This window comes from Cygnus atratus, chromosome 3 (assembly GCF_013377495.2).
Source record: "Cygnus atratus isolate AKBS03 ecotype Queensland, Australia chromosome 3, CAtr_DNAZoo_HiC_assembly, whole genome shotgun sequence".
Lineage (NCBI taxonomy): Eukaryota > Metazoa > Chordata > Aves > Anseriformes > Anatidae > Cygnus > Cygnus atratus.
The window spans coordinates 59,419,038-59,424,657 of record NC_066364.1 but is presented as its reverse complement, the minus strand read 5'-3'; the positions used below and the strand labels follow the sequence as shown (position 1 = coordinate 59,424,657).

Below are 5,620 nucleotides of genomic sequence, written 5' to 3'. Positions count from 1 at the left end.
TGGGATACTGATCTCTTCATTGCCAGTAAGAGAATAGAAAATGGCCAAAAACAATTGGAAATACTCATGTTAATGGACTGCAAACCTTGAGAGCATTTTGTAGCCTACTATTCATCTAAAGAATAATTGTATTTGTTTTGTCTCATTGGTTTCTGTGCCAATTTTAGCTGAAAACAGTCCAGATAAGAGAGGGAAGCTCATATCTAGTACTTATAGCTGTCTTTCTTAAGGACAGAAGAGCAAAAACAAGAAAAAAAAAAAAGATAAATTCTGTCAGCAAGACTTTTATTTATTTATGGACTTGTTTGTTTGTTCCACAGGTGCTACTCAGTGTACCCATGTCTCATCATAAGAAAAATACAAGAATAAAAAAAAAAAAAAAGACTCCTACTGAAGGAAAATAATATTTTTTTCTTTCTCAGTAGGAGATTTTCTATGAGGCCAGCCAGGTAAGTGGGACTTTTTGTTTTTCCCACAGTATTGTGCTTTGCTTCCCTTTGACAGGAAATGTTGACTTCTGTAGTAGGAATATAACTTGCTTTGGAAATTGTAATGTAACTAGTGTCTTGAATCAGGTTTTGTTTAAATTAATGTAAATCTAACATAATATCAGAAATAAAAGTCTGGAAAAACATACAGAAAACAATCATGTTTTGTACAGTTTGGAAGTCTCTCTTCATCACTTGTTATTTACTTGTGGTATTTATGTCATGTGTAGTAACCTGAGGTATAAATCAACAACAGATACTACTTTTTAAAACCATGCATAGGGACTTGGCTTAGTAATCTTGACGGTAGTGTCTCTAAAACATTCACCATCTCCATAAACTAAACGTGTGCTTAAAATCTACAAATATCAACAAGTAATCATGTTCAAATAAAAGTAACAAAATACTAGCACTAGATTTACCAAGACTTAATAGTAGCATTTGTAGCATAGAAAGCTGATATTTTTTCCACGGCCAGACAGCTACAGTGTGTACTGGACGTCTGTCTAACCAGCACTATTTCTAAGAGAGGATATAGTCTCACCTTAAAACTTTTCAGTGGGGATGTATCAAGAAAATTTCTCAGGCGTTCCAGCCACACGATGCTGTGAGAATATCTTTCTTGGCAGTCTGGAAACACAAACAAGAAAGTATTTATGAGAGAATAGGATAGCTGCTCTTGTTTTTTAAATTCTCTCTACTACATATGACCAGTTTCCAATGTGTGAAGCCAGCAGCAGACACCATAGGAGTAATTGTACTCTACAGAAACACAAAGGAAAGATCCCAGGTGCTAAAGTGGTCATAATGGAAACCAGAAACACTCATATTCTCAGATGTGCTATGATCTCTAGCTGAGATAGCATCTCCAACACAGCAAACAGATCAATTATGAAACCAAGGAAACTTTTTTAATTGATGCATCAGCTTGTCAAAGATTTGCTTTCATACGTTATGCTGGTCATTACTTTCATTATACATGGTCAGTATTTTCATTATATACTCTTTTTTCTTTTTTTCCCCAGAGCCTAGTTATTTGGGACACTTTATCATACATTTTAAACTAATACATTTGACATATTTTTCACTAGTCACTGAAAGAGATCAGTAAAGATCAGTAACATGGAAGGCACCTCTTTATTGTAAAAATAAGTGGATACCCCAAGCACTAGAAAATCATACTCAAAAATTGGGCTTGGCTTCTCCACGCTACCTTGAAGTTCCCTCTCACGTGCTTTTATACCTCTTTGAGCCTCCTTGGAGGCCCTTCTTCTCCCTTCGTCCTTACTGGAAGCAAGGTAGCATTTTTCTGCAAGTTCCCAGCAGCTAATTTTTTAGCATGATTCCTCCTTCTGTTTCATGTGACAGCTATTCTCCACTCTGCTTGTGTACACAATGGGCATGCCACAGGTGAATTTACGCTTGTAACAGTTCCTGAAGTACATGGGGCTTAATTAGTTCCCTTTTTGGAGCCCCCAACAGGACAGAGCATATTAATGAATCTCAAGGTGTCCAGTGCACCTATCCTCTACCTAAGGCTGGACAAATCCTGTGTGTGAAGCAATCCTGAAATAGAAAGACAGCAAGGCAAGCCCACACAACCCTCTAGGAATGTATGACCATGGTCAACCATTTCCTTTGAATTTAAGGAAAACTTTTCTCCTCTTTCTGTATGGTTCTGAAAAATCAGGTAGCTTTATGAGATATTTTTTTTTTTTGGGGGGGGGGGCTGGGGAAGGGGGGGAGACTAATCTCCAGAAAGAATTTAATATAATATTTTCAGTGTTTTATTAATGAATAATAAAATACTGAATATTTTGAAAATAACAAAATACTGAAGCAGTCCTTTTTCTATTCTTTCTAACTGACAGTTTTTTTATACTTATACGCTGAGGTTAATGTGTCTGAGATCAGGTTATTTTTTTGTTGTTATTGTCATTAGTTGGCTATCACTTCCTTTTGTCTATAGCCTCTGTCCAATTTGCTTTTATCCCAGCTGTGCTCACTGATCAGATGTTCACCGTTAGTGGAGTTTTCTCAGCCAACTCAAGCAGAGGTTTGCAGGTTCACGTTTAACATGCTTGCTCTGGTCCAGTTCTCTACCCAGGAGAAGGAGTTCAGATGACCAATCTGTGACACAACCTAAAACACAGAAACTAGCTTCATGTTCAAAAAAGCTGGATCAGCTCATGAATTCATTTTAGCATGTTAAATATATTATGCTGATGTTCATTCATGGAGGATGTGTTAAGTTGCCTCCAGAGTTTCAAGTTGAAAGTTATATAAAGCTCATATTTCTAGGTACTTCTCTCTCTTTCACACACACACAATGTATTTAATGTAATTACCAAAAAGAGAAAGAGTAAAAACCACACCTCTGGACAGAATTTAGTGCAGTTAGACTAGAGGTGAATTTGGACCTGATTTCTCTGGGGAAAACCAGTGATCAGCAGACAAAGTGTGCTCCGTGGATGATTTCTGTGGTGTTTCACTACACAGGCAGGCTATACAGCCCAGAATGAAATTCCTGTTTAAAGACTAACATCAAATTCTATTGTATTCTATGTAAAAGGTGATGTTTTCTGCAAAATATTCTTAAAATATAGAAAGTTTAGTAGAAAACATGATACTAAAAAAATGCCATTTTTATTAAGCAATTTAAGCATTTGTGTAAGTCATGCATATGCAATATGTATACAAAATTTATCATGCATATATTCTGATAGAGGCAGATAGTGCTTTCTGCTTTAAAATAATTTGTCTGACATTTCTGAAATGCCAGAATGTTAAAAAGTGTTGCTGTTATCTGATGAGCCACGGAAAGTAGTAAGTAGATGCAATGCCCTTCTAACTGTTGATCACATTTATTTTGTGCACAAGGTAGAAAGAAACCTGTTTTCAAAATACGATAACAGCTTTGGAATGGAGTTCCACTGCTAGTTGTGCTTACTGTCTGAAAAAGGTTTTCAGTCCATTTGATGTAACAATAATAGTCAAAGGTAGGAAACCATTTTTCTCTCTCCTAAATATGTCTTAGCACCAGCATGATTTTAACAAGACAGCTCTTCGTTTTTATTTCTTTCACTCATTCCTTGGGTTTGTTGCCAAGAGCAACACAAAGAATGCACCAGGGTGTCATAATAATCCTCCATTAAATCCCTAGTATTTAAATTTTAATGCTATAATTCAACAGCTGACAAAAGCCCATTGAGCAGGTCTAAGGAGAGGAAAAGAGCCGGTCCCATTTTCTCAGGGGGTGATGCTATAGCAACATGGAATGAATTTGGGGTCAGGGAACAAGCTGTCTCCAAGCTTTGTTTGCATTTCCTGGCTAAAAGTAGAATCTGGTGTTATAAATTTTACCAAAATAAGTGGTTATTTGGAGCTACGTGAAGATAGTTCAGTCTGTAAAAACCTTTGCCTTGTAAAAAAAAAGAGTGGAGACAACAAAACCAGCAGCCAGAAAGACAACAACAGACTATTTTAGAAAGTGCCAGCCTAAGAATTATTTCAGAGTTCTTCTTCCTCCTCTGGTTTCCCTACCTTCCAGTGTGAATCCTGCACCAGAACTTGAAATGATGCAACACACTAATACATTTTAAAGGATAACACAAAGACAGCAAAGTCAATAACTGCGGCACAGAGACCTCTTACAATCATCAAAGACCCAGGGAAAGTCTGGTATGTCATTTGTTATGCTTAGCTGTCCCTACACTGAAGGCTTTTGTGCTCTGTGGAATGTTGTTCTGTGGAGACAAATGAATACACCTGGAAGACAATTGCCCATTGTGTGCAGTACTGCTCATCGGGCACAGCACAGCCGCCGGTGCCTCCCCACTCCCTTCTCAAAACCCCCAGCTTTACGCAGGGCTGAAGTCTTTGGGTGGCTGCTCTCAACTTGGGTTTCGGTGGGGGTTAAAGCTCAGGGTGTACGTAACACAGTATACTGGCAATTTCTATTTTTTTTTTCACTGTACTGTGAAGTATATTTTAAAGAAGAGTGTTGATGCATTAAAAAACAAACAAAAAAACAACAACAAAGCAAACATTCATTAGATATAGTGATATAGAGGTATAAAAGGTCAGATATAATGATATGCAATTCTCTGGGTGTGGAAACAGATTTTGACACTGAAAAAACTATAAATGCTTTATTGTGTTTGAAATCACCTAGCTTTTTTCTCTGTATCTCCACAAGGCAATCCATTGCCGATCTGCTGCTGGAGCCTGCTGCAAGGACCTCTCCCGGCTGGCGCTTTTGCTCAGGCTCTGAGATCAGGGACACAACAGCACAGGAAATATGGGTGTTAACAGCCTGATGTAAGGTGGGTGGAGAGTGTTTGGTAGGTGAAATGATGCAGATGGGATGGATGAGGGAGGAACTGATGTGACAGTAGGGTGGAGAAGCGAGATGGATGTTTTGGTGCCTTTGAGAGGTATGCGTATAGGAAAGGGCAGGATGAGTAGAAGCTGGCAGAGCAGTACTTCCTCTTGCAGCTGCTACATCTAATAGCTGCTTGTTCCCACGGGTGTTGGTGATGGATCACTAAGACACCTGGAGGAGGGCGGAGGCTGACTTGGACTGCAGTGCCTGCGCATCTCACTGATGGGGTGACATTTTCTGTCTTTTTTATGTATCCACCTGACTAGGTTTTGGTGCACAGTGAGTGCAATGTAGAAGCCTTCCTTCTTCCATCCTCACCGTCCAGAGCTCAGTATAACAAACTTTCTACAAGAAAAACAGAGTACATAACGTCTTCCTCTGTGATTCCCAGCCTTTACTCTTGCGTGCTTCTGAGTGGGGGAAGCCACTGAGAAGGCAGTGAACCACTTCTTTTCAGTGTATTGCTGTGACAAACCAGAATGTCCTCTGCTATGTCAATTAAATCAGTATAACAAATAATTGTTGTGGGTTTGTGCTTTTTTTTTTCTTCTTTACAAACTTGCATAAGCTTATATAGGCCACACTTGTATTAGAGATGCCACATGTAATATATGTGCCTGTTGCTAGGCTCATTCGAAATAGTACATCCATTTCTGATCTGCATAGTGTATGCATCCATTTTCTGCTCACTATTATACCGATATTATTAAGCTGCTCATTCACAGCCCTTTAAGAACAGAGCACCTCA

General features: G+C 38.6%; 1 long non-coding RNA gene across 2 annotated transcripts; it reads left to right on the top strand.

Moving 5' to 3' along the window:
• The first annotated feature begins 339 nt into the window (after positions 1-339).
• Positions 340-5,385, top strand: LOC118244113 (uncharacterized). Of its 2 annotated transcripts, XR_004777457.2 has the most exons (5): positions 340-449; positions 3,369-3,487; positions 4,039-4,169; positions 4,687-4,813; positions 5,139-5,385. It is a non-coding gene; the product is annotated as an uncharacterized LOC118244113 (long non-coding RNA). The 2 variants fall into 2 exon arrangements; XR_004777458.2 differs by lacking the exon at positions 3,369-3,487 and having other exon boundaries at positions 347-449.
• Positions 5,386-5,620: the final 235 nt, after the last annotated feature.